Source organism: Phyllobates terribilis, unplaced genomic scaffold (genome assembly GCF_046119375.1).
Source record: "Phyllobates terribilis strain yellow unplaced genomic scaffold, ASM4611937v1 Scaffold_10__3_contigs__length_209671492, whole genome shotgun sequence".
In the NCBI taxonomy this organism is placed as follows: domain Eukaryota; kingdom Metazoa; phylum Chordata; class Amphibia; order Anura; family Dendrobatidae; genus Phyllobates; species Phyllobates terribilis.
The window spans coordinates 199,652,189-199,679,211 of NW_027362770.1; the positions used below are offsets into that span (position 1 = coordinate 199,652,189).

The 27,023-nt window shown below is 46.3% G+C and overlaps 1 long non-coding RNA gene across 1 annotated transcript in view; it reads right to left on the bottom strand.

The window, feature by feature from the left end:
• The window catches only part of LOC141164346 (uncharacterized), a 39,369-nt gene extending 12,578 nt beyond the window's left edge, over positions 1–26,791 (bottom strand). Inside the window, exon 1 of the long non-coding RNA XR_012250896.1 lies at positions 26,365–26,791. This is a non-coding gene — a long non-coding RNA (uncharacterized lncRNA). The remainder of the gene's footprint in view (positions 1–26,364) is intronic.
• Positions 26,792–27,023: the final 232 nt, after the last annotated feature.

Below are 27,023 nucleotides of genomic sequence, written 5' to 3' on the forward strand. Positions count from 1 at the left end.
AATACTCAGACTGTAGGTAATATTCAGACTGTGGGTAATACTCAGACTGTGGGTAATACTCAGACTGTAGGTAATACTCAGACTATGGGTAATACTCGAACTGTAGGTAATACTCAGACTGTAGGTAATACACGGACTGTAGGTAATACTCAGACTGTAGGTAATACTCGGAGTGTAGGTAATACTCAGACTGTAGGTAATACACGGACTGTAGGTAATACTCAGACTGTGGGTAATACTCAGACTGTAGGCAATACTCAGACTGTAGGTAATACTCAGACTGTAGGTAACACTCAGACTGTGGGTAATACTAAGACTGGGGGTAATACTCAGACTGTGGGTAATAATCGGACTGTGGGTAATACTCAGACTGTGGGTAATACTCAGACTGTAGATAATACTCAGACTGTAGGTAACACTCAGACTGTGGGTAATACTCAGACTGTGAGTAATACTCAGACTGTAGGTAATACGCAGACTGTAGGTAATACTCAGACTGTGGGTAATACTCAGACTGTAGGTAATACTCAGACTGTGGGTAATACTCAGACTGTAGGTAATACTCGGACTGTAGGTAATACTCAGACTGGGGGTAATACTCAGACTGTAGGTAATACTCAGACTGTGGGTAATACTCAGACTGTAGGTAATACTCGGACTGTAGGTAATACTCAGACTGGGGGTAATACTCGGACTGTGGGTAATACTCAGACTGTAGGTAATACTCAGACTATGGGTAATACTCGAACTGTAGGTAATACTCAGACTGTAGGTAATACTCGGAGTGTAGGTAATACTCAGACTGTAGGCAATACTCAGACTGTAGGCAATACTCAGACTGTGAGTAATACTCAGACTGTAGGTAATACGCAGACTGTAGGTAATACTCGGACTGTAGGTAATACTCGGACTGTGGGTAATACGCAGACTGTGAGTAATACTCAGACTGTAGGTAATACTCGGACTGTGGGTAATACTCAGACTGTGAGTAATACTCAGACTGTAGGTAATACGCAGACTGTAGGTAATACGCAGACTGTAGGTATTACTCGGACTGTGGGTAATACTCGGACTGAGGGTAATACTCGGACTGTAGGTAATACTCAGACTGTGGGTAATACTCAGACTGTGGGTAATACTCGGACTGAGGGTAATACTCGGACTGTAGGCAATACTCAGACTGTGGGTAATAGTCAGACTGTGGGTAATAGTCAGACTGTGGGTAATACTCAGACTGTAGGAAATACTCGGACTGTAGGTAATACTCAGACTGTAGGTAATACTCAGACTGTGAGTAACAGTCAGACTGTGGGTAATACTCGGACTGTAGGTAATACTCGGACTGTGGGTAATACTCAGACTGTGAGTAATACTCAGACTGTAGGTAATACGCAGACTGTAGGTAATAGTCAGACTGTAGGTATTACTCGGACTGTGGGTAATACTCAGACTGTGGGTAATACTCAGACTGTGGGTAATACTCAGACTGTAGGTAATACTCGGACTGTAGGTAATACTCAGACTGGGGGTAATACTCAGACTGTAGGTAATACTCAGACTGTGGGTAATACTCAGACTGTAGGTAATACTCGGACTGTAGGTAATACTCAGACTGGGGGTAATACTCGGACTGTGGGTAATACTCAGACTGTAGGTAATACTCAGACTATGGGTAATACTCGAACTGTAGGTAATACTCAGACTGTAGGTAATACTCGGAGTGTAGGTAATACTCAGACTGTAGGCAATACTCAGACTGTGGGTAATACTCAGACTGTAGGTAATACTCAGACTGTAGGTAATACTCAGACTGTAGGCAATACTCAGACTGTGAGTAATACTCAGACTGTAGGTAATACGCAGACTGTAGGTAATACTCAGACTGTAGGTAATACTCGGACTGTAGGTAATACTCGGACTGTGGGTAATACGCAGACTGTGAGTAATACTCAGACTGTAGGTAATACTCGGACTGTGGGTAATACTCAGACTGTGAGTAATACTCAGACTGTAGGTAATACGCAGACTGTAGGTAATAGTCAGACTGTAGGTATTACTCGGACTGTGGGTAATACTCGGACTGAGGGTAATACTCAGACTGTAGGTAATACTCAGACTGTGGGTAATACTCAGACTGTGGGTAATACTCAGACTGTAGGTAATACTCGGACTGTAGGTAATACTCGGACTGAGGGTAATACTCGGACTGTAGCTAATACTCAGACTGTGGGTAATACTCAGACTGTGGGTAATACTCAGACTGTAGGAAATACTCGGACTGTAGGTAATACTCAGACTGTATGTAATACTCAGACTGTAGGTAATACTCGGACTGTGGGTAATACTCGGACTGTAGGCAATATTCAGACTGTGGGTAATACTCGGACTGTGGGTAATACTCAGACTGTGGGTAATACTCGGACTGTAGGTAATACTCGGACTATGGGTAATACTCAGACTGTGCGTAATACTCGGACTGTATGTAATACACTTAATAATTAATTGAAAGGGGGTGTGGAGTTCAATCAGTGCGGTCAATCATTCTGTGAAGAAACAGCTGTGAATCAGGTGGCCCTTATTTAAGGGTGAAGCAGCACATGTTGTACATGCATTTCTCCTTGAAAGCCTGAGAAATATGGGTAGCTTGAAACATTGTTCAGAAGAATAGCGTACTTTAATTAAAAGGTTGATTGGAGAGGGTAAAACTTATAAAGACGTGCAGACAATGATCGGCTGTTCAGCTAAAATGATCACCAATGCTTTATAATGGAAAGCAAAACCAGAGAGACGTGGAAGAAAACGGAAGACTACCATTCAAATGGATGGAAGAATAGCCAGACATGGCAAAGGCTCAGCCGATGATCAGCTCCAGGATGATCACAGACAGTCTCAAATTACCGGTGAGGACTGTGACAGTGAGAAGACGCCTGTGTGAAGCTAATCTCTTACTCTTAGAAGTCCCCACAAAGTCCAACTGTTAAAAAAAAGGCATGTACTGAAACGGATACAATTTGCCAAAGAACAGCACATCAACCGGCCTAAAGAGAAATAGAAAAACATTTTGTGGACTGATGAAGGTAAAATTGTTCTTTTTGGGTCCCAGGGCCACAGACAGTTCGTCAGACGACCCCCAAACTCTGCATTCAGCCACAGTACACCCTGCAGACAGTGAAGCATGGTGGAAGCATCATGATATGGGCATGTTTCTCTTACTATGGTGCCAGACCTATTTACCGCAAACCAGGGATCATGGACCAGTTTGCATATGTTAAAATACTTGAAGAGGTCATGTTGCCTTACGCTGAAGAGGATATGCCCTCGAAATGGATGTTTCACCAAGACAACGACCCTAAACACACCAGTAAATGAGCAAAATCTTGGTTCCAGCCCAACAAAAATTGAGGTTATGGAGTGGCCAGCCCAATCCCCGGACCTTAATCCGAACATTTGTGGGGTGACATCAAAAATGCCGTTTCTGAGGCAAAGACAACAAATGCCAAAAATCGAATCTAATCCTCTCCTGTGTGATACTGACTGCTGAGCCGTGTATCTAATCCTCTCCTGTGTGATACTGTCTGCTGAGCCGTGTATCTAATCCTCTCCTGTGTGATACTGACTGCTGAGCCGTATATCTAATCCTATCCTGTGTGATACTATCTGCTGAGCCGTGTATCTAATCCTCTCCTGTGTGATACTGTCTGCTGAGCCGTGTATCTAATCCTCTCCTGTGTGATACTGTCTGCTGAGCCGTGTATCTAATCCTCTCCTGTGTGATACTGTCTGCTGAGCCGTGTATCTAATCCTCTCCTGTGTGATACTGACTGCTGAGCTGTGTATCTAATCCTCTCCTGTGTGATACTGTCTGCTGAGCCGTGTATCTAATCCTCTCCTGTGTGATACTGTCTGCTGAGCTGTGTATCTAATCCTCTCCTGTGTGATACTGTCTGCTGAGCCGTGTATCTAATCCTCTCCTGTGTGATACTGTCTGCTGAGCCGCGTATCTAATCCTCTCCTGTGTGATACTGTCTGCTGAGCCGTGTATCTAATCCTCTCCTGTGTGATACTGTCTGCTGAGCCGTGTATCTAATCCTCTACTGTGTGATACCGTCTGCTGAGCTGTGTATCTATTCCTATCCTGTGTGATACTGACTGCTGAGCCGTGTATCTAATCCTCTCTTGTGTGATACTGATTGCTGAGCCGTGTATCTAATCCTATCCTGTGTGATACTGTCTGCTGAGCTGTGTATCTAATCCTCTCCTGTGTGATACTGACTGCTGAGCCGTGTATCTAATCCTATCCTGTGTGATACTGTCTGCTGAGCCGTGTATCTAATCCTATCCTGTGTGATACTGTCTGCTGAGCTGTGTATCTAATCCTCTCCTGTGTGATACTGACTGCTGAGCTGTGTATCTAATCCTATCCTGTGTGATACTGTCTGCTGAGCCGTGTATCTAATCCTCTCCTGTGTGATACTGACTGCTGAGCTGTGTATCTAATCCTCTCCTGTGTGATACTGTCTGCTGAGCCGTGTATCTAATCCTCTCCTGTGTGATACTGTCTGCTGAGCTGTGTATCTAATCCTCTCCTGTGTGATACCGTCTGCTGAGCTGTGTATCTAATCCTCTCCTGTGTGATACTGTCTGCTGAGCCGTGTATCTAATCCTATCCTGTGTGATACCGTCTGCTGAGCTGTGTATCTAATCCTCTCCTGTGTGATACTGACTGCTGAGCTGTGTATCTAATCCTCTCCTGTGTGATACTGTCTGCTGAGCCGTGTATCTAATCCTCTCCTGTGTGATACTGACTGCTGAGCCGTGTATCTAATCCTATCCTGTGTGATACTGTCTGCTGAGCCGTGTATCTAATCCTCTCCTGTGTGATACTGTCTGCTGAGCCGTGTATCTAATCCTCTCCTGTGTGATACTGACTGCTGAGCCGTGTATCTAATCCTCTCCTGTGTGATACTGTCTGCTGAGCCGTATATCTAATCCTATCCTGTGTGATACTGTCTGCTGAGCCGTGTATCTAATCCTCTCCTGTGTGATACTGTCTGCTGAGCCGTGTATCTAATCCTATCCTGTGTGATACTGTCTGCTGAGCCGTGTATCTAATCCTTTCCTGTGTGATACTGTCTGCTGAGCCGTGTATCTAATCCTCTCCTGTGTGATACTGTCTGCTGAGCCGTGTATCTAATCCTCTCCTGTGTGATACTGTCTGCTGAGCCGTGTATCTAATCCTCTCCTGTGTGATACTGTCTGCTGAGCCGTGTATCTAATCCTATCCTGTGTGATATCATCTGCTGAGCTGTGTATCTAATCCTATCCTGTGTGATACTGTCTGCTGAGCCGTGTATCTAATCACATCCTGTGTGATACTGACTGCTGAGCCGTGTATCTAATCCCATCCTGTGTGATACTGTCTGCTGAGCTGTGTATCTAATCCTCTCCTGTGTGATACTGTCTGCTGAGCTGTGTATCTAATCCTATCCTGTGTGATACTGTCTGCTGAGCTGTGTATCTAATCCTATCCTGTGTGATACTGTCTGCTGAGCTGTGTATCTAATCCTCTCCTGTGTGATACTGTCTGCTGAGCTGTGTATCTAATCCTATCCTGTGTGATACTGTCTGCTGAGCTGTGTATCTAATCCCATCCTGTGTGATACTGTCTGCTGAGCCGTGTATCTAATCCTCTCCTGTGTGATACTGTCTGCTGAGCCGTGTATCTAATCCTCTCCTGTGTGATACTGTCTGCTGAGCTGTGTATCTAATCCTCTCCTGTGTGATACTGACTGCTGAGCCGTGTATCTAATCCTATCCTGTGTGATACTGTCTGCTGAGCCGTGTATCTAATCCTATCCTGTGTGATACTGTCTGCTGAGCTGTGTATCTAATCCTCTCCTGTGTGATACTGACTGCTGAGCTGTGTATCTAATCCTATCCTGTGTGATACTGTCTGCTGAGCCGTGTATCTAATCCTCTCCTGTGTGATACTGACTGCTGAGCTGTGTATCTAATCCTCTCCTGTGTGATACTGTCTGCTGAGCCGTGTATCTAATCCTCTCCTGTGTGATACTGTCTGCTGAGCTGTGTATCTAATCCTCTCCTGTGTGATACCGTCTGCTGAGCTGTGTATCTAATCCTCTCCTGTGTGATACTGTCTGCTGAGCCGTGTATCTAATCCTATCCTGTGTGATACCGTCTGCTGAGCTGTGTATCTAATCCTCTCCTGTGTGATACTGACTGCTGAGCTGTGTATCTAATCCTCTCCTGTGTGATACTGTCTGCTGAGCCGTGTATCTAATCCTCTCCTGTGTGATACTGACTGCTGAGCCGTGTATCTAATCCTATCCTGTGTGATACTGTCTGCTGAGCCGTGTATCTAATCCTCTCCTGTGTGATACTGTCTGCTGAGCCGTGTATCTAATCCTCTCCTGTGTGATACTGACTGCTGAGCCGTGTATCTAATCCTCTCCTGTGTGATACTGTCTGCTGAGCCGTATATCTAATCCTATCCTGTGTGATACTGTCTGCTGAGCCGTGTATCTAATCCTCTCCTGTGTGATACTGTCTGCTGAGCCGTGTATCTAATCCTATCCTGTGTGATACTGTCTGCTGAGCCGTGTATCTAATCCTTTCCTGTGTGATACTGTCTGCTGAGCCGTGTATCTAATCCTCTCCTGTGTGATACTGTCTGCTGAGCCGTGTATCTAATCCTCTCCTGTGTGATACTGTCTGCTGAGCCGTGTATCTAATCCTCTCCTGTGTGATACTGTCTGCTGAGCCGTGTATCTAATCCTATCCTGTGTGATATCATCTGCTGAGCTGTGTATCTAATCCTATCCTGTGTGATACTGTCTGCTGAGCCGTGTATCTAATCCCATCCTGTGTGATACTGACTGCTGAGCCGTGTATCTAATCCCATCCTGTGTGATACTGTCTGCTGAGCTGTGTATCTAATCCTCTCCTGTGTGATACTGTCTGCTGAGCTGTGTATCTAATCCTATCCTGTGTGATACTGTCTGCTGAGCTGTGTATCTAATCCTATCCTGTGTGATACTGTCTGCTGAGCTGTGTATCTAATCCTCTCCTGTGTGATACTGTCTGCTGAGCTGTGTATCTAATCCTATCCTGTGTGATACTGTCTGCTGAGCTGTGTATCTAATCCCATCCTGTGTGATACTGTCTGCTGAGCCGTGTATCTAATCCTCTCCTGTGTGATACTGTCTGCTGAGCCGTGTATCTAATCCTCTCCTGTGTGATACTGTCTGCTGAGCCGTGTATCTAATCCTCTCCTGTGTGATACTGACTGCTGAGCCGTGTATCTAATCCCATCCTGTGTGATACTGTCTGCTGAGCTGTGTATCTAATCCTCTCCTGTGTGATACTGTCTGCTGAGCCGTGTATCTAATCCTCTCCTGTGTGATACTGTCTGCTGAGCTGTGTATCTAATCCTATCCTGTGTGATACTGTCTGCTGAGCCGTGTATCTAATCCTCTCCTGTGTGATACTGTCTGCTGAGCCGTGTATCTAATCCTATCCTGTGTGATACTGACTGCTGAGCCGTGTATCTAATCCTCTCCTGTGTGATACTGTCTGCTGAGCTGTGTATCTAATCCTATCCTGTGTGATACTGTCTGCTGAGCCGTGTATCTAATCCTCTCCTGTGTGATACTGTCTGCTGAGCCGTGTATCTAATCCTCTCCTGTGTGATACTGTCTGCTGAGCCGTGTATCTAATCCTATCCTTTGTGATACTGTCTGCTGAGCCGTGTATCTAATCCTCTCCTTTGTGATACTGTCTGCTGAGCCGTGTATCTAATCCTCTCCTGTGTGATACTGACTGCTGAGCTGTGTATCTAATCCTCTCCTGTGTGATACTGTCTGCTGAGCCGTGTATCTAATCCTATCCTGTGTGATACTGTCTGCTGAGCCGTGTATCTAATCCTCTCCTGTGTGATACTGTCTGCTGAGCCGTGTATCTAATCCTCTCCTGTGTGATACTGTCTGCTGAGCTGTGTATCTAATCCTCTCCTGTGTGATACTGTCTGCTGAGCTGTGTATCTAATCCTCTCCTGTGTGATACTGTCTGCTGAGCCGTGTATCTAATCCTCTCCTGTGTGAAACTGTCTGCTGAGCCGTGTATCTAATCCTCTCCTGTGTGATACTGTCTGCTGAGCCGTGTATCTAATCCTCTCCTGTGTGATACTGTCTGCTGAGCCGTGTATCTAATCCTTTCCTGTGTGATACTGTCTGCTGAGCCGTGTATCTAATCCTCTCCTGTGTGATACTGTCTGCTGAGCCGTGTATCTAATCCTATCCTGTGTGATATCATCTGCTGAGCTGTGTATCTAATCCTATCCTGTGTGATACTGTCTGCTGAGCCGTGTATCTAATCCCATCCTGTGTGATACTGACTGCTGAGCCGTGTATCTAATCCCATCCTGTGTGATACTGTCTGCTGAGCTGTGTATCTAATCCTATCCTGTGTGATACTGTCTGCTGAGCTGTGTATCTAATCCTATCCTGTGTGATACTGTCTGCTGAGCTGTGTATCTAATCCCATCCTGTGTGATACTGTCTGCTGAGCCGTGTATCTAATCCTCTCCTGTGTGATACTGACTGCTGAGCCGTGTATCTAATCCTCTCCTGTGTGATACCGTCTGCTGAGCTGTGTATCTAATCCTATCCTGTGTGATGCTGTCTGCTGAACCGTGTATCTAATCGTATCCTGTGTGATACTGTCTGCTGAGCCGTGTATCTAATCCTCTCCTGTGTGATACTGTCTGCTGAGCCGTGTATCTAATCCTATCCAGTGTGATACTGTCTGCTGAGCCGTGTATCTAATCCTATCCTGTGTGATACTGTCTGCTGAGCCGTGTATCTAATCCTCTCCTGTGTGATACTGTCTGCTGAGCCGTGTATCTAATCCTCTCCTGTGTGATACTGTCTGCTGAGCCGTGTATCTAATCCTATCCTGTGTGATACTGTCTGCTGAGCCGTGTATCTAATCCTCTCCTGTGTGATACTGTCTGCTGAGCCGTGTATCTAATCCTATCCAGTGTGATACTGTCTGCTGAGCCGTGTATCTAATCCTATCCTGTGTGATACTGTCTGCTGAGCCGTGTATCTAATCCTCTCCTGTGTGATACTGTCTGCTGAGCCGTGTATCTAATCCTATCCAGTGTGATACTGTCTGCTGAGCCGTGTATCTAATCCTCTCCTGTGTGATACCGTCTGCTGAGCCGTGTATCTAATCCTCTCCTGTGTGATACTGTCTGCTGAGCCGTGTATCTAATCCTCTCCTGTGTGATACTGTCTGCTGAGCTGTGTATCTAATCCTATCCTGTGTGATGCTGTCTGCTGAACCGTGTATCTAATCGTATCCTGTGTGATACTGTCTGCTGAGCCGTGTATCTAATCCTCTCCTGTGTGATACTGTCTGCTGAGCCGTGTATCTAATCCTATCCAGTGTGATACTGTCTGCTGAGCCGTGTATCTAATCCTATCCTGTGTGATACTGTCTGCTGAGCCGTGTATCTAATCCTCTCCTGTGTGATACTGTCTGCTGAGCCGTGTATCTAATCCTATCCTGTGTGATACTGTCTGCTGAGCCGTGTATCTAATCCTCTCCTGTGTGATACTGTCTGCTGAGCAGTGTATCTAATCCTATCCTGTGTGATACTGTCTCCTGAGCCGTGTATCTAATCCTCTCCTGTGTGATACCGTCTGCTGAGCCGTGTATCTAATCCTCTCCTGTGTGATACTGTCTGCTGAGCCGTGTATCTAATCCTCTCCTGTGTGATACTGTCTGCTGAACCGTGTATCTAATCCTCTCCTGTGTGATACTGTCTGCTGAGCCGTGTATCTAATCCTCTCCTGTGGGATACTGTCTGCTGAACCGTGTATCTAATCCTCTCCTGTGTGATACTGTCTGCTGAACCGTGTATCTAATCCTCTCCTGTATGATACTGACTGCTGAGCCGTGTATCTAATCCTCTCCTGTATGATACTGACTGCTGAGCCATGTATCTAATCCTCTCCTGTGTGATACTGTCTGCTGAGCTGTGTATCTAATCCTCTCCTGTATGATACTGACTGCTGAGCCGTGTATCTAATCCTCTCCTGTGTGATACTGTCTGCTGAGCCATGTATCTAATCCTCTCCTGTGTGATACTGTCTGCTGAGCCGTGTATCTAATCCTCTCCTGTGTGATACTGTCTGCTGAGCCGTGTATCTAATCCTCTCCTGTGTGATACTGACTGCTGAGCTGTGTATCTAATCCTCTCCTGTGTGATACCGTCTGCTGAGCCGTGTATCTAATCCTCTCCTGTATGATACTGACTGCTGAGCCGTGTATCTAATCCTCTCCTGTGTGATACTGACTGCTGAGCTGTGTATCTAATAATCTCCTGTGTGATACTGTCTGCTGAATCCTGTATCTAATCCTCTCCTGTGTGATACTGTCTGCTGAGCCGTGTATCTAATCCTCTCCTGTGTGATACAGTCTGCTGAGCCGTGTATCTAATCCTATCCTGTGTGATACTGTCTGCTGAGCCGTGTATCTAATCCTCTCCTGTGTGATACTGTCTGCTGAGCCGTGTATCTAATCCTCTCCTGTGTGATACTGTCTGCTGAGCCGTGTATCTAATCCTCTCCTGTGTGATACAGTCTGCTGAGCCGTGTATCTAATCCTATCCTGTGTGATACTGTCTGCTGAGCCGTGTATCTAATCCTCTCCTGTGTGATACTGTCTGCTGAGCCGTGTATCTAATCCTCTCCTGTGTGATACTGTCTGCTGAGCCGTGTATCTAATCCTCTCCTGTGTGATACTGTCTGCTGAGCCGTGTATCTAATCCTATCCTGTGTGATACTATCTGCTGAGCCGTGTATCTAATCCTATCCTGTGTGATACTGTCTGCTGAGCCGTGTATCTAATCCTCTCCTGTGTGATACTGTCTGCTGAGCCGTGTATCTAATCCTCTCCTGTGTGATACTGTCTGCTGAGCCGTGTATCTAATCCTATCCTGTGTGATACTGTCTGCTGAGCCGTGTATCTAATCCTATCCTGTGTGATACTGTCTGCTGAGCCGTGTATCTAATCCTATCCTGTGTGATACTGTCTGCTGAGCCGTGTATCTAATCCTATCCTGTGTGATACTGTCTGCTGAGCCGTGTATCTAATCCTCTCCTGTGTGATACTGTCTGCTGAGCTGTGTATCGAATCCTCTCCTGTGTGATACTGTCTGCTGAGCTGTGTATCTAATCCTCTCCTGTGTGATACTGTCTGCTGAGCTGTGTATCTAATCCTATCCTGTGTGATACCGTCTGCTGAGCTGTGTATCTAATCCTCTCCTGTGTGATACTGTCTGCTGAGCCGTGTATCTAATCCTCTCCTGTGTGATACTGTCTGCTGAGCTGTGTATCTAATCCTATCCTGTGTGATACTGTCTGCTGAGCCGTGTATCTAATCCTATCCTATGTGATACTGTCTGCTGAGCCGTGTATCTAATCCTCTCCTGTGTGATACTGTCTGCTGAGCCGTGTATCTAATCCTCTCCTGTGTGATACTGTCTGCTGAGCCGTGTATCTAATCCTATCCTGTGTGATACTGTCTGCTGAGCTGTGTATCTAATCCTATCCTGTGTGATACTGTCTGCTGAACCGTGTATCTAATCCTCTCCTGTGTGATACTGTCTGCTGAGCCGTGTATCTAATCCTCTCCTGTGTGATACTGTCTGCTGAGCCGTGTATCTAATCCTCTCCTGTGTGATACCGTCTGCTGAGCCGTGTATCTAATCCTATCCTGTGTGATACTGACTGCTGAGCCGTGTATCTAATCCTATCCTGTGTGATACTGTCTGCTGAGCTTTGTATCTAATCCTCTCCTGTGTGATACTGTCTGCTGAGCCGTGTATCTAATCCTCTCCTGTGTGATACTGTCTGCTGAGCCGTGTATCTAATCCTCTCCTGTGTGATACTGTCTGCTGAGCCGTGTATCTAATCCTCTCCTGTGTGATACTGACTGCTGAGCTGTGTATCTAATCCTATCCTGTGTGATACCGTCTGCTGAGCCGTGTATCTAATCCTCTCCTGTGTGATACTGTCTGCTGAGCCGTGTATCTAATCCTATCCTGTGTGATACTGACTGCTGAGCTGTGTATCTAATCCTCTCCTGTGTGATACCGTCTGCTGAGCCGTGTATCTAATCCTCTCCTGTGTGATACTGACTGCTGAGCTGTGTATCTAATAATCTCCTGTGTGATACTGTCTGCTGAGCCGTGTATCTAATCCTCTCCTGTATGATACTGACTGCTGAGCCGTGTATCTAATCCTCTCCTGTGTGATACTGACTGCTGAGCTGTGTATCTAATAATCTCCTGTGTGATACTGTCTGCTGAATCGTGTATCTAATCCCCTCCTGTGTGATACTGTCTGCTGAGCTGTGTATCTAATCCTCTCCTGTGTGATACTGTCTGCTGAGCCGTGTATCTAATCCTCTCCTGTGTGATACTGTCTGCTGAGCTGTGTATCTAATCCTCTCCTGTGTGATACTGTCTGCTGAGCTGTGTATCTAATCCTCTCCTGTGTGATACTGTCTGCTGAGCCGTGTATCTAATCCTCTCCTGTGTGATACTGTCTGCTGAGCTGTGTATCTAATCCTATCCTGTGTGATACTGTCTGCTGAGCCGTGTATCTAATCCTATCCTATGTGATACTGTCTGCTGAGCCGTGTATCTAATCCTCTCCTGTGTGATACTGTCTGCTGAGCCGTGTATCTAATCCTATCCTATGTGATACTGTCTGCTGAGCCGTGTATCTAATCCTATCCTGTGTGATACTGTCTGCTGAGCTGTGTATCTAATCCTATCCTGTGTGATACTGTCTGCTGAGCTGTGTATCTAATCCTCTCCTGTGTGATACTGTCTGCTGAGCCGTGTATCTAATCCTCTCCTGTGTGATACTGTCTGCTGAGCCGTGTATCTAATCCTCTCCTGTGTGATACTGTCTGCTGAGCTGTGTATCTAATCCTATCCTGTGTGATACCGTCTGCTGAGCCGTGTATCTAATCCTCTCCTGTGTGATACTGTCTGCTGAGCCGTGTATCTAAACCTCTCCTGTGTGATACTGTCTGCTGAGCCGTGTATCTAATCCTCTCCTGTGTGATACTGTCTGCTGAGCTGTGTATCTAATCCTATCCTGTGTGATACCGTCTGCTGAGCCGTGTATCTAATCCTCTCCTGTGTGATACTGTCTGCTGAGCCGTGTATCTAATCCTATCCTGTGTGATACTATCTGCTGAGCCGTGTATCTAATCCTATCCTGTGTGATACTGTCTGCTGAGCCGTGTATCTAATCCTCTCCTGTGTGATACTGTCTGCTGAGCCGTGTATCTAATCCTCTCCTGTGTGATACTGTCTGCTGAGCCGTGTATCTAATCCTATCCTGTGTGATACTGTCTGCTGAGCCGTGTATCTAATCCTATCCTGTGTGATACTATCTGCTGAGCCGTGTATCTAATCCTATCCTGTGTGATACTGTCTGCTGAGCTGTGTATCTAATCCTCTCCTGTGTGATAGTGTCTGCTGAGCCGTGTATCTAATCCTCTCCTGTGTGATACTGTCTGCTGAGCCGTGTATCTAATCCTCTCCTGTGTGATACTGTCTGCTGAGCCGTGTATCTAATCCTCTCCTGTGTGATACTGACTGCTGAGCTGTGTATCTAATAATCTCCTGTGTGATACTGTCTGCTGAATCGTGTATCTAATCCCCTCCTGTGTGATACTGTCTGCTGAGCTGTGTATCTAATCCTCTCCTGTGTGATACTGTCTGCTGAGCCGTGTATCTAATCCTCTCCTGTGTGATACTGTCTGCTGAGCTGTGTATCTAATCCTCTCCTGTGTGATACTGTCTGCTGAGCCGTGTATCTAATCCTCTCCTGTGTGATACTGTCTGCTGAGCTGTGTATCTAATCCTCTCCTGTGTGATACTGTCTGCTGAGCTGTGTATCTAATCCTCTCCTGTGTGATACTGTCTGCTGAGCCGTGTATCTAATCCTCTCCTGTGTGATACTGTCTGCTGAGCTGTGTATCTAATCCTATCCTGTGTGATACTGTCTGCTGAGCCGTGTATCTAATCCTATCCTATGTGATACTGTCTGCTGAGCCGTGTATCTAATCCTCTCCTGTGTGATACTGTCTGCTGAGCCGTGTATCTAATCCTATCCTATGTGATACTGTCTGCTGAGCCGTGTATCTAATCCTATCCTGTGTGATACTGTCTGCTGAGCTGTGTATCTAATCCTATCCTGTGTGATACTGTCTGCTGAGCTGTGTATCTAATCCTCTCCTGTGTGATACTGTCTGCTGAGCCGTGTATCTAATCCTATCCTGTGTGATACTGTCTGCTGAGCTGTGTATCTAATCCTCTCCTGTGTGATACTGTCTGCTGAGCTTTGTATCTAATCCTCTCCTGTGTGATACTGTCTGCTGAGCCGTGTATCTAATCCTCTCCTGTGTGATACTGTCTGCTGAGCCGTGTATCTAATCCTCTCCTGTGTGATACTGACTGCTGAGCTGTGTATCTAATCCTCTCCTGTGTGATACTGTCTGCTGAGCCGTGTATCTAATCCTCTCCTGTGTGATACTGACTGCTGAGCTGTGTATCTAATCCTATCCTGTGTGATACCGTCTGCTGAGCCGTGTATCTAATCCTCTCCTGTGTGATACTGTCTGCTGAGCCGTGTATCTAATCCTATCCTGTGTGATACTATCTGCTGAGCCGTGTATCTAATCCTATCCTGTGTGATACTGTCTGCTGAGCCGTGTATCTAATCCTCTCCTGTGTGATACTGTCTGCTGAGCCGTGTATCTAATCCTCTCCTGTGTGATACTGTCTGCTGAGCCGTGTATCTAATCCTATCCTGTGTGATACTGTCTGCTGAGCCGTGTATCTAATCCTATCCTGTGTGATACTATCTGCTGAGCCGTGTATCTAATCCTATCCTGTGTGATACTGTCTGCTGAGCCGTGTATCTAATCCTCTCCTGTGTGATACTGTCTGCTGAGCCGTGTATCTAATCCTCTCCTGTGTGATAGTGTCTGCTGAGCCGTGTATCTAATCCTATCCTGTGTGATACTGTCTGCTGAGCCGTGTATCTAATCCTCTCCTGTGTGATAGTGTCTGCTGAGCCGTGTATCTAATCCTATCCTGTGTGATACTGTCTGCTGAGCCGTGTATCTAATCCTCTCCTGTGTGATACTGTCTGCTGAGCCGTGTATCTAATCCTCTCCTGTGTGATACTGTCTGCTGAGCCGTGTATCTAATCCTCTCCTGTGTGATACTGTCTGCTGAGCTGTGTATCGAATCCTCTCCTGTGTGATACTGTCTGCTGAGCCGTGTATCTAATCCTCTCCTGTGTGATAGTGTCTGCTGAGCCGTGTATCTAATCCTCTCCTGTGTGATACTGTCTGCTGAGCCGTGTATCTAATCCTCTCCTGTGTGATACTGTCTGCTGAGCTGTGTATCTAATCCTATCCTGTGTGATACCGTCTGCTGAGCTGTGTATCTAATCCTCTCCTGTGTGATACTGTCTGCTGAGCCGTGTATCTAATCCTCTCCTGTGTGATACTGTCTGCTGAGCCGTGTATCTAATCCTATCCTGTGTGATACTGTCTGCTGAGCTGTGTATCTAATCCTATCCTGTGTGATACTGTCTGCTGAACCGTGTATCTAATCCTCTCCTGTGTGATACTGTCTGCTGAGCCATGTATCTAATCCTCTCCTGTGTGATACTGTCTGCTGAGCCGTGTATCTAATCCTCTCCTGTGTGATACCGTCTGCTGAGCCGTGTATCTAATCCTATCCTGTGTGATACTGACTGCTGAGCCGTGTATCTAATCCTATCCTGTGTGATACTGTCTGCTGAGCTTTGTATCTAATCCTCTCCTGTGTGATACAGTCTGCTGAGCCGTGTATCTAATCCTATCCTGTGTGCTACTGTCTGCTGAGCCATGTATCTAATCCTGTCCTGTGTGATACTGTCTGCTGAGCTGTGTATCTAATCCTCTCCTGTGTGATACTGTCTGCTGAGCCGTGTATCGAATCCTATCCTGTGTGATACTGTCTGCTGAGCCGTGTATCTAATCCTATCCTGTGTGATACTGTCTGCTGAGCCGTGTATCTAATCCTCTCCTGTGTGATACTGTCTGCTGAGCCGTGTATCTAATTCTATCCTGTGTGATACTGTCTGCTGAGCCATGTATCTAATCCTCTCCTGTGTGATACTGTCTGCTGAGCCGTGTATCTAATCCTATCCTGTGTGATACTGTCTGCTGAGCTATGCATCTAATCCTATCCTGTGTGATACTGTCTGCTGAGCTGTGTATCTAATCCTCTCCTGTGTGATACTGTCTGCTGAGCCGTGTATCTAATCCTATCCTGTGTGATACTGTCTGCTGGGCCGTGTATCTAATCCTATGCTGTGTGATACTGTCTGCTGAGCCGTGTATCTAATCCCCTCCTGTGTGATACTGTCTGCTGAGCCGTGTATCGAATCCTATCCTGTGTGATACTGTCTGCTGGGCCGTGTATCTAATCCTATGCTGTGTGATACTGTCTTCTGAGCCGTGTATCTAATTCTCTCCTGTGTGATACTGTCTGCTGGGCCGTGTATCTAATCCTATGCTGTGTGATACTGTCTGCTGAGCTGTGTATCTAATCCTCTCCTGTGTGATACTGTCTGCTGAGCCGTGTATCTAATCCTCTCCTGTGTGATACTGTCTGCTGGGCCGTGTATCTAATCCTATGCTGTGTGATACTGTCTGCTGAGCCGTGTATCTAATCCTCTCCTGTGTGATACTGACTGCTGAGCTGTGTATCTAATCCTCTCCTGTGTGATACTGTCTGCTGACCCGTGTATCTAATCCTATCCTGTGTGATACCGTCTGCTGAGCCTTGTATCTAATCCTCTCCTGTGTGATACTGTCTGCTGACCCGTGTATCTAATCCTATCCTGTGTGATACCGTCTGCTGACCCGTGTATCTAATCCTATCCTGTGTGATACTGTCTGCTGAGCCGTGTATCTAATCCTCTCCTGTGTGATACTGACTGCTGAGCTGTGTATCTAATCCTCTCCTGTGTGATACTGTCTGCTGAGCCTGTATCTAATCCTCTCCTGTGTGATACTGTCTTCTGAGCCTGTATCTAATCCTCTCCTGTGGGATACTGTCTGCTGACCCGTGTATCTAATCCTATCCTGTGTGATACTGTCTGCTGAGCCGTGTATCTAATCCTCTCCTGTGTGATACTGACTGCTGAGCCGTGTATCTAATCCTCTCCTGTGTGATACTGTCTGCTGAGCCTGTATCTAATCCTCTCCTGTGTGATACTGTCTGCTGAGCCGTGTATCTAATCCTATCCTGTGTGATACTGTCTGCTGAGCCGTGTATCTAATCCTCTCCTGTGTGATACTGTCTGCTGAGCCTGTATCTAATCCTCTCCTGTGGGATACTGTCTGCTGAGCCGTGTATCTAATCCTATCCTGTGTGATACTGTCTGCTGAGCTGTATCTAATCCTCTCTTGTGTGATACTGTCTGCGTAGCCGTGTATCTAATCCTATCCTGTGTGATACTGTCTGCTGAGCCGTGTATCTAATCCTCTCCTGTGTGATACTGTCTGCTGAGCCTGTATCTAATCCTCTCCTGTGGGATACTGTCTGCTGAGCCGTGTATCTAATCCTATCCTGTGTGATACTGTCTGCTGAGCTGTATCTAATCCTCTCTTGTGTGATACTGTCTGCTGAGCCGTGTATCTAATCCTCTCCTGTGTGATACTGTCTGCTGAGGTGTATCTAATCCTCTCCTGTGTGATACTGTCTGCTGAGCCGTGTATCTAATCCTCTCCTGTGGGATACCGTCTGCTGACCCGTGTATCTAATCCTATCCTGTGTGATACTGTCTGCTGTGCCGTGTATCTAATCCTCTCCTGTGTGATACTGTCTGCTGAGGTGTATCTAATCCTCTCCTGTGTGATACTGTCTGCTGAGCCGTGTATCTAATCCTCTCCTGTGGGATACCGTCTGCTGACCCGTGTATCTAATCCTATCCTGTGTGATACTGTCTGTTGAGCCGTGTATCTAATCCTCTCCTGTGTGATACTGTCTGCTGAGCCGTGTATCTAATCCTCTCCTGTGTGATACTGTCTGCTGAGCCTGTATCTAATCCTCTCCTGTGTGATACTGTCTGCTGAGCCTGTATCTAATCCTCTCCTGTGGGATACTGTCTGCTGAGCCGTGTATCTAATCCTCTCCTGTGGGATACTGTCTGCTGAGCCGTGTATCTAATCCTCTCTTGTGGGATACTGTCTGCTGAGCCGTGTATCTAATCCTCTCCTGTGTGATACTGTCTGCTGAGCTGTGTATCTAATCCTATCCTGTGTGATACTGTCTGCTGAGCCGTGTATCTAATCCTATCCTGTGTGATACTGTCTGCTGAGCCGTGTATCTAATCCTCTCCTGTGGGATACTGTCTGCTGAGCCGTGTATCTAATCCTATCCTGTGTGATACTGCCTGCTGAGCCGTGTATCTAATCCTCTCCTGTGTGATACTGTCTGCTGAGCTGTGTATCTAATCCTCTCCTGTGGGATACTGTCTGCTGAGCCGTGTATCTAATCCTCTCCTGTGTGATACTGTCTGCTGAGCCGTGTATCTAATCCTCTCCTGTGTGATACTGTCTGCTGATCCGTGTATCTAATCCTCTCCTGTGGGATACTGACTGCTGAGCCTGTATCTAATCCTCTCCTGTGTGATACTGTCTGCTGAGCCTGTATCTAATCCTCTCCTGTGGGATACTGTCTGCTGAGCCTGTATCTAATCCTCTCCTGTGGGATACTGTCTGCTGAGCTGTGTATCTAATCCTATCCTGTGTGATACTGTCTGCTGAGCCGTGTATCTAATCCTCTCCTGTGTGATACTGTCTGCTGAGCCTGTATCTAATCCTCTCCTGTGTGATACTGTCTGCTGAGCCTGTATCTAATCCTCTCCTGTGGGATACTGTCTGCTGAGCCGTGTGTCTAATCCTCTCCTGTGTGATACTGTCTGCTGAGCCGTGTATCTAATCCTCTCCTGTGTGATACTGTCTGCTGAGCTGTGTATCTAATCCTCTCCTGTGTGATACTGTCTGCTGAGCTGTGTATCTTATCCTCTCCTGTGTGATACTGACTGCTGAGCCGTGTATCTAATCCTCTCTTGTGTGATACTGTCTGCTGAGCCGTGTATCTAATCCTATCCTGTGTGATACTGTCTGCTGAGCCGTGTATCTAATCCTCTCCTGTGTGATACTGTCTGCTGAGCTGTGTATCTAATCCTCTCCTGTGTGATACTGTCTGCTGAGGTGTATCTAATCCTCTCCTGTGTGATACTGTCTGCTGAGCTGTGTATCTAATCCTCTCCTGTGTGATACTGTCTGCTGAGCTGTGTATCTAATCCTCTCCTGTGTGATACAGTCTGCTGAGCCATGTATCTAATCCTCTCCTGTGTGATACTGTCTGCTGAGCCGTGTATCTAATCCTCTCCTGTGTGATACTGTCTGCTGAGCCATGTATCTAATCCTCTCCTGTGTGATACTGTCTGCTGAGCCGTGTATCTAATCCTCTCCTGTGTGATACAGTCTGCTGAGCCATGTATCTAATCCTCTCCTGTGTGATACTGTCTGCTGAGCCGTGTATCTAATCCTCTCCTGTGTGATACAGTCTGCTGAGCCGTGTATCTAATCCTCTCCTGTGTGATACTGTCTGCTGAGCCGTGTATCTAATCCTCTCCTGTGTGATACTGTCTGCTGAGCTGTGTATCTAATCCTCTCCTGTGTGATACTGTCTGCTGAGCCGTGTATCTAATCCTCTCCTGTGTGATACTATCTGCTGAGCCGTGTATCTAATCCTCTCTTGTGTGAATACTGTCTGCTGAGCCGTGTATCTAATCCTCTCCTGTGTGATACTGTCTGCTGAGCCGTGTATCTAATCCTCTCCTGTATGATACTGTCTGCTGAGCCGTGTATCTAATCCTATCCTGTGTGATACTGTCTGCTGAGCCGTGTATCTAATCCTCTCCTGTGTGATACTGTCTGCTGAGCCGTGTATCTAATCCTCTCCTGTGTGATACTGTCTGCTGAGCCGTGTATCTAATCCTATCCTGTGTGATACTATCTGCTGAGCCGTGTATCTAATCCTCTCCTGTGTGATACTGTCTGCTGAGCCGTGTATCTAATCCTCTCCTGTGTGATACTGTCTGCTGAGCCGTGTATCTAATCCTCTCCTGTGTGATACTGTCTGCTGAGCCGTGTATCTAATCCTCTCCTGTATGATACTGTCTGCTGAGCCGTGTATCTAATCCTCTCCTGTGTGATACTGTCTGCTGAGCCGTGTATCTAATCCTCTCCTGTGTGATACTGTCTGCTGAGCTGTGTATCTAATCCTCTCCTGTGTGATACAGTCTGCTGAGCCATGTATCTAATCCTCTCCTGTGTGATACTGTCTGCTGAGCCGTGTATCTAATCCTCTCCTGTGTGATACTGTCTGCTGAGCCGTGTATCTAATCCTATCCTGTGTGATACTATCTGCTGAGCCGTGTATCTAATCCTCTCCTGTGTGATACCGTCTGCTGAGCCGTGTATCTAATCCTCTCCTGTGTGATGCTGTCTGCTGAGCCGTGTATCTAATCCTCTCCTGTGTGATACTGTCTGCTGAGCTGTGTATCTAATCCTCTCCTGTGTGATACTGTCTGCTGAGCCGTGTATCTAATCCTCTCCTCTGTGATACTGTCTGCTGAGCCGTGTATCTAATCCTCTCCTGTGTGATACTGTCTGCTGAGCCGTGTATCTAATCCTCTCCTGTGTGATACTGTCTGCTGAGCCGTGTATCTAATCCTCTCCTGTATGATACTGTCTGCTGAGCCGTGTATCTAATCCTCTCCTGTGTGATACTGTCTGCTGAGCTGTGTATCTAATCCTCTCCTGTGTGATACTGACTGCTGAGCTGTGTATCTAATCCTCTCCTGTGTGATACTGTCTGCTGAGCCGTGTATCTAATCCTCTCCTGTGTGATACTGTCTGCTGAGCCGTGTATCTAATCCTCTCCTCTGTGATATTGTCTGCTGAGCCGTGTATCTAATCCTCTCCTGTATGATACTGTCTGCTGAGCCGTGTATCTAATCCTCTCCTGTGTGATACTGTCTGCTGAGCCGTGTATCTAATCCTCTCCTCTGTGATACTGTCTGCTGAGCCGTGTATCTAATCCTCTCCTGTGTGATACTGTCTGCTGAGCCGTGTATCTAATCCTCTCCTGTGTGATACTGTCTGCTGAGCTGTGTATCTAATCCTCTCCTGTGTGATACTGTCTGCTGAGCCGTGTATCTAATCCTCTCCTGTGTGATACTGTCTGCTGAGCTGTGTATCTAATCCTCTCCTGTGTGATACTGTCTGCTGAGCCTGTATCTAATCCTATCCTGTGTGATACTGTCTGCTGAGCCGTGTATCTAATCCTCTCCTGTGTGATACTGTCTGCTGAGCCGTGTATCTAATCCTCTCCTGTGTGATACTGACTGCTGAGCCGTGTATCTAATCCTCTCCTGTGTGATACTGTCTGCTGAGCCGTGTATCTAATCCTCTCCTGTGTGATACTATCTGCTGAGCCGTGTATCTAATCCTATCCTGTGTGATACAGTCTGCTGAGCCGTGTATCTAATCCTCTCCTGTGTGATACTATCTGCGTAGCCGTGTATCTAATCCTCTCCTGTGTGATACTGTCTGCTGAGCCGTGTATCTAATCCTATCCTGTGTGATACTGCCTGATGAGTCGTGTATCTAATCCTCTCCTGTGTGATACTGTCTGCTGAGCCGTGTATCTAATCCTATCCTGTGTGATACTATCTGCTGAGCCGTGTATCTAATCCTATCCTGTGTGATACTGCCTGATGAGCCATGTATCTAATCCTCTCCTGTGTGATACTGTCTGCTGAGCCGTGTATCTAATCCTATCCTGTGTGATACTGCCTGATGAGCCGTGTATCTAATCCTATCCTGTGTGATACTGTCTGCTGAGCCGTGTATCTAATCCTCTCCTGTGTGATACTGCCTGATGAGCCGTGTATCTAATCCTCTCCTGTGTGATACTATCTGCTGAGCCGTGTATCTAATCCTCTCCTGTGTGATACTGTCTGCTGAGCTGTGTATCTAATCCTATCCTGTGTGATACTGTCTGCTGAGCCGTGTATCTAATCCTCTCCTGTGTGATACTGTCTGCTGAGCTGTGTATCTAATCCTCTCCTGTGTGATACTGTCTGCTGAGCCGTGTATCTAATCCTCTCCTGTGTGATACTGTCTGCTGAGCCGTGTATCTAATCCTCTCCTGTGTGATACTGTCTGCTGAGCCGTGTATCTAATCCTCTCCTGTGTGATACTGTCTGCTGAGCCGTGTATCTAATCCTCTCCTGTGTGATACTGTCTGCTGAGCATTGTATCTAATCCTCTCCTGTGTGATACTGTCTGCTGAGCCGTGTATCTAATCCTCTCCTGTGTGATACTGTCTGCTGAGCCGTGTATCTAATCCTATCCTGTGTGATACTGTCTGCTGAGCCGTGTATCTAATCCTCTCCTGTGTGATACTGTCTGCTGAGCCGTGTATCTAATCCTCTCCTGTGTGATACTGACTGCTGAGCCGTGTATCTAATCCTCTCCTGTGTGATACTGACTGCTGAGCCGTGTATCTAATCCTCTCCTGTGTGATACTGTCTGCTGAGCCGTGTATCTAATCCTCTCCTGTGTGATACTGTCTGCTGAGCATTGTATCTAATCCTCTCCTGTGTGATACTGACTGCTGAGCCGTGTATCTAATCCTCTCCTGTGTGATACTGTCTGCTGAGCCGTGTATCTAATCCTCTCCTGTGTGATACTGACTGCTGAGCCGTGTATCTAATCCTCTCCTGTGTGATACTGTCTGCTGAGCCGTGTATCTAATCCTATCCTGTGTGATACTGTCTGCTGAGCATTGTATCTAACCCTCTCCTGTGTGATACTGTCTGCTGAGCCGTGTATCTAATCCTCTCCTGTGTGATACTGACTGCTGAGCCGTGTATCTAATCCTCTCCTGTGTGATACTGACTGCTGAGCCGTGTATCTAATCCTCTCCTGTGTGATACTGTCTGCTGAGCCGTGTATCTAATCCTTTCCTGTGTGATACTGACTGCTGAGCCGTGTATCTAATCCTCTCCTGTGTGATACTGACTGCTGAGCCGTGTATCTAATCCTATCCTGTGTGATACTGTCTGCTGAGCCGTGTATCTAATCCTATCCTGTGTGATACTGTCTGCTGAGCTGTGTATCTAATCCTATCCTGTGTGATACCGTCTGCTGAGCCGTGTATCTAATCCTATCCTGTGTGATACTGTCTGCTGAGCCGTGTATCTAATCCTCTCCTGTGTGATACTGTCTGCTGAGCCGTGTATCTAATCCTATCCTGTGTGATACTGTCTGCTGAGCCGTGTATCTAATCCTCTCCTGTGTGATACTGTCTGCTGAGCCTGTATCTAATCCTCTCCTGTGTGATACTGTCTGCTGAGCCGTGTATCTAATCCTATCCTGTGTGATACTGTCTGCTGAGCCGTGTATCTAATCCTCTCCTGTGTGATACTGACTGCTGAGCCGTGTATCTAATCCTCTCCTGTGTGATACTGACTGCTGAGCCGTGTATCTAATCCTCTCCTGTGTGATACTGACTGCTGAGCCGTGTATCTAATCCTCTCCTGTGTGATACTGACTGCTGAGCCGTGTATCTAATCCTCTCCTGTGTGATACTGTCTGCTGAGCCGTGTATCTAATCCTATCCTGTGTGATACTGTCTGCTGAGCCGTGTATCTAATCCTCTCCTGTGTGATACTGTCTGCTGAGCCTGTATCTAATCCTCTCCTGTGTGATACTGTCTGCTGAGCCGTGTATCTAATCCTATCCTGTGTGATACTGTCTGCTGAGCCGTGTATCTAATCCTCTCCTGTGTGATACTGACTGCTGAGCCGTGTATCTAATCCTATCCTGTGTGATACTGTCTGCTGAGCCGTGTATCTAATCCTCTCCTGTGTGATACTGACTGCTGAGCCGTGTATCTAATCCTCTCCTGTGTGATACTGACTGCTGAGCCGTGTATCTAATCCTCTCCTGTGTGATACTGTCTGCTGAGCTGTGTATCTAATCCTCTCCTGTGTGATACTGTCTGCTGAGCCGTGTATCTAATCCTCCTGTGTGATACTGTCTGCTGAGCCGTGTATCTAATCCTCTCCTGTGTGATACTGTCTGCTGAGCCGTGTATCTAATCCTCTCCTGTGTGATACTGACTGCTGAGCCGTGTATCTAATCCTCTCCTGTGTGATACTGTCTGCTGAGCCGTGTATCTAATACTATCCTGTGTGATACTGTCTGCTGAGCCGTGTATCTAATCCTCTCCTGTGTGATACTGACTGCTGAGCAGTGTATCTAATCCTCTCCTGTGTGATACTGCCTGCTGAGCTGTGTATCTAATCCTCTCCTGTGTGATACTGTCTGCTGAGCCGTGTATCTAATCCTCTCCTGTGTGATACTGTCTGCTGAGCCGTGTATCTAATCCTCTCCTGTGTGATACTGTCTGCTGAGCCGTGTATCTAATCCTCTCCTGTGTGATACTGACTGCTGAGCAGTGTATCTAATCCTCTCCTGTGTGATACTGCCTGCTGAGCTGTGTATCTAATCCTCTCCTGTGTGATACTGTCTGCTGAGCCGTGTATCTAATCCTCTCCTGTGTGATACTGTCTGCTGAGCCGTGTATCTAATCCTCTCCTGTGTGATACTGTCTGCTGAGCCGTGTATCTAGTCCTCTCCTGTGTGATACTGACTGCTGAGCAGTGTATCTAATCCTCTCCTGTGTGATACTGTCTGCTGAGCTGTGTATCTAATCCTCTCCTGTGTGATACTGTCTGCTGAGCCGTGTATCTAATCCTCTCCTGTGTGATACTGTCTGCTGAGCCGTGTATCTAATCCTCTCCTGTGTGATACTGTCTGCTGAGCCGTGTATCTAATCCTCTCCTGTGTGATACTGACTGCTGAGCTGTGTATCTAATCCTCTCCTGTGTGATACTGTCTGCTGAGCCGTGTATCTAATCCTATCCTGTGTGATACTGTCTGCTGAGCCGTGTATCTAATCCTCTCCTGTGTGATACTGTCTGCTGAGCTGTGTATCTAATCCTATCCTGTGTGATACTGTCTGCTGAGCCGTGTATCTAATCCTCTCCTGTGGGATACAGCGTGGTGTATATGGTGGGTGTCCGGGGTCTGTGCGGCTTCTGCAGTGGTCTGACGTGTAGTAATAGTGGAGCCTCTGCCCTGACCGGAAGCAAATATCCCTCAATCTCTTCCTTCCTCGGGGTCTGACGCCTCGCGCCTTCCTCCATAATAATGAGAGAAGTATCCGAGGCCGAGACCCCGAGCATCCGATGTGTCCGTCTGTGGGAATCCACCGCACAAGCAATAGTGATAGTGTCAGTAAAATGATCACTAGGATCTCTGCAGTAACCATTACCACTAGACCTATAATCACTGATATCAACACTACCACTATTATTACAGTCACTAGTATCATCACTATCACTAGTATCACTATTATTATAGTCACTGTTATTATTACTATCACTGTCAAAACTAATATATTATTACTATCACTATAATCCCTGGTATTATCACTATCATCCCTGGAATTATTACTATCACTGTTATTATAATCCCTGGTATTATTACTATTACTATAATCCCTGGTATTATCACTATAATCCCTAGTATTATTACTATTACTATAATCCCTGGTATTATTACTATCCCTGTTACTATAATCCCTGGTGTAATTACTATCACTATAATCTCTGGTATTATTACTATCACTATAATCCCTGGTATTATCACTATAATCCCTAGTATTATTACTATTACTATAATCCCTGGTATTATTACTATCCCTGTTACTATAATCCCTGGTGTAATTACTATCACTATAATCCCTGGTATTATTACTATCACTATAATCCCTGGTATTATCACTATAATCCCTAGTATTATTACTATTACTATAATCCCTGGTATTATTACTTTCCCTGTTACTATAATCCCTGGTGTAATTACTATCACTATAATCCCTGGTATTATTACTATCACCACTGGTATTATTTTGACTACTTGTATCACTATTATCCCTGGAATTATTACTATCACTGTTATTATAATCCCTGATATTATTACTATCACTATAATCCCTGGTATCATTACTCTGACCATTAGGGTCCTTGCTTTCATCCTCACCATCACTATTTTTGCACCCTCTTTGCCCCGTGCCATTGCCTTCACCATTATAGCCGCCATCCGTCTTCTCCTTATCACATTGTTGCTTCCTCCTGGGTTGAATCTTGTTACTTATTTTTAGAGAATCAGAATCCGGATATCCCAGTGTTAATAGCTGTCACGTCCCAAGATGCATCATTTCCAGCGGCCGAGGTCAAAGGACTGTGCACACCTGACATCTAGATGAGGAAAGTGAAAAGCAGCCAAGATTACACTCCAGAGCTGCACTTATAGTTCTGCACCTTCAGAGCTGAAATCTTCTCTGGTGAGATGCATGCAGGGGAGGCAGATTGCTACATTGCTACATAGTTTCCTCCATTGCAGTCTATGGGAGTTCGGGGTCAGGCTGATCTGGTGTCAGAGGTCCTGTTTCTCCCAATAGTTGGGACCTTTTAATATTAACTAGTCATGTGACCGTCGCGCTCTTTCACCGTGTCAGGACGATGTGTACACTAGTGACGGTGTAAAGGCGTCTGTCTGTGCGCTGTCGCTGCGCCGGGGGATATGTTACTTTGGACCTAAATTTAAAAAGCAATTAAACACTTTATACACAGATAACAAAAGAGCGGCAGCGGCATTAACAGCGAGCACGACATTGTGTAAAGTGGAGCGCCAGAAGC